The 2420-nt window shown below is 41.8% G+C and overlaps 1 pseudogene across 1 annotated transcript; it reads left to right on the top strand.

Annotated features, from left to right (window-relative positions):
- The first annotated feature begins 394 nt into the window (after positions 1–394).
- Positions 395–777, top strand: LOC113611946 (cytochrome c oxidase subunit NDUFA4 pseudogene; annotated as a pseudogene). The gene has a single exon (XR_003429651.1). The product of XR_003429651.1 is annotated as a cytochrome c oxidase subunit NDUFA4 pseudogene (transcript).
- Positions 778–2420: the final 1643 nt, after the last annotated feature.

Here is a 2420-nt window from a genome sequence, read left to right on the forward strand (position 1 = left end):
CGCAATGAGAAGCCTGCGCACCACAACGAAGAGCAGCCTCCACTCGCTGCAACAAAGACCCAACGCAGCCAAAAATAAATAAATAAATAAATAAATAAATTTAAAAAGTTGCTGAGAGGGAAGATGAGGAGTATTCATGATATGCAGGCACTGGGTGTACAAAGATGAACCAGAATGCCAGGCACATAGTAGGTGTCCATGTACTTTTAATTGTAACAAAGTATACATAACATAAAATTTACCACCTTAACCATTTTTGAATGTACAGTTCAGGAATGTTAAGAATATTCACATTGTTGTGAAACAGATCTCCAGAACTTTTTCATCTTGCAAAACTGAAACTCTGCTCGGCACAGAGACTGTTTAGTCCTGGGTCTTGCAAGTTTATTGTTCTCTCCGTCTGGACTCGAGGCTTCTGTCACAACCATGCTCCGCCTAATCATCGGTCAGGCCAAGAAGCATCTTAGCTTGATCCCCCTCTTCATATTTATTGAAGCGGGAGGTACTGGAGCAACACTGTATGTCTTGCGCCAGGCATTGTTCAATCCAGATGTCAGTTGGGACAGAAAGAGTAACCCAGAACCCTGGAAAAAACTGGGTCCCAATGATCAGTACAAGTTCTACTCAGTGAATGTAGATTACAGCAAATTGAAGAAAGAAGGTCCAGACTTCTAAATGAAATGTTTCATTATAAAGCTGCTTAGAATGAAGGTCTTCCAGAAGCCATCTGCACAATTTTCCACTTAACCAGGAAACATTTCCCCTCTAAATGCACGAAATCAGGGACTTCCCTAGTGGTCCAGAGGTTAAGACTTGGCACTTCCACTGCAGGGGGCACCGGTTCGATCCCTGGTTGGGGAACTAAGATCCCACGTGCTGCGTGGTACGGCCAAAAAGTAAAAAATAAATAAATAAACGCACGAAATCATGTTGGTGTATTGTGTTGGGGTTTACACTGCTTAATAAATAGTCTGAAACTTGAAAAAAAAACCCTGAAACTCTAGACCCATTAAACATCTCCCCATTTCCCCCTCCCCCAGCCCCTGGCAACCACCTTTCTACTTTATGTTTCTATGAATTTGACTCCTTTATTGGCTATATTGGGTCTTAGTTGAGGCACGCGGGATCTTTCGTTGCAGCGCACGGGCTTCTCTCTAGTTATGGCACATGGGCTTCAGAGCATGTGGGCTCTGTAGTTGCAGCACACGGGCTCTCTAGTTGTGGTGCACAGGCTTAGTTGCCCCGTGGCATGTGGGATCTTAGTTCCCTGACCAGGGATTGAACCGGTGTCCCCTGCATTGCAAGACCAATTCTTAACCACTGGACCACCAGCGAAGTCCCAATTTGACTCCTTTAGATATATCATATAAGTGGAATCATACAGTATTTGTTTTCTTATGACTGGCTTATTTCACTTAGCATAACATCCTCAAGGTTCATCCGTGTTGAAGCATGTGTCAGAATTTCCTTCCCTTTAAAGGCTGAATAATATTCTATTGTATGAATATACCACGTTTTGCTTATCAATTCATTTATCGATGGACACTTGGATTGCTTCCACCTTTTGGCTATTGGGAATAATGCTGCTATGAACATGGGTGTGCAAAGTCTCTTTGATACTGTGCTTTCAATTAATTTGGATATTTGTCCAGAAGTGGAATTGCTGGATCATATGGTAATCGTTTTTTTAATTTTGGGGGGAACTGTTTTCCGTAGCAGCTGCACCATTTTATATTCCTACCAGTAGTGTGCAAAGGTTCTAATTTTCTCCACATCCCAACCAACACTTCTTTTCTTTCCTTTTTTTTTTATAGTAACCATTCTAATGGGTGTGAGGCCCAGAAAATTGTCATTCTTGACCTGTATAGCAGTTCCCTGGAAACCTTCACTTATAGGGCTTGTCTTTATTTGACCTGATTCAGAGCTCTCTCAGGTCAAATAGCCTTTTAAAAAATAACTGGTGAAAACTGTTTAACATCACAGTTGCCCGAGGTTGTGATAACAGCTGGAGAAAACAAGTTGACCAAAAATCATGAAAAACTGGGAATAAGATATCCAGAGGGACCTTGAAAAGCTCTGACGTACTTCTGGGAGTCTGGAAGGCCATATGCATGTGCAAGTGCAGGGCTACAAGCATGCCAAGGAAAGAACTGAGAAGGCCCTAAGCTTTCAACTCTGGGTGATTTTTTTTTTTTAATCGGCGTATAGTTGATTTACAGTGTTGTGTTAGTTTCAGGTGTACAGCAGAGTGAATCAGTTATACATATACATATATCCACTCTTTTTAAGATTCTTTTCCCATATAGGCCATTACAGAGTACTGAGTAGAGTTCCCTGTGCTATACAGTAGGTCTTTTTTAAAATTTATTTTTGGCTGCGTTGGGTCTTCATTGCTGCCCGTGGGCTTTCTCTAGTTGCGG

The sequence above is a fragment of the Aethalodelphis obliquidens genome, unplaced genomic scaffold (assembly GCF_003676395.1).
Source record: "Aethalodelphis obliquidens isolate GAN/ISIS:26980383/991018 unplaced genomic scaffold, ASM367639v1 scaffold71, whole genome shotgun sequence".
In the NCBI taxonomy this organism is placed as follows: Eukaryota; Metazoa; Chordata; class Mammalia; order Artiodactyla; family Delphinidae; genus Aethalodelphis; species Aethalodelphis obliquidens.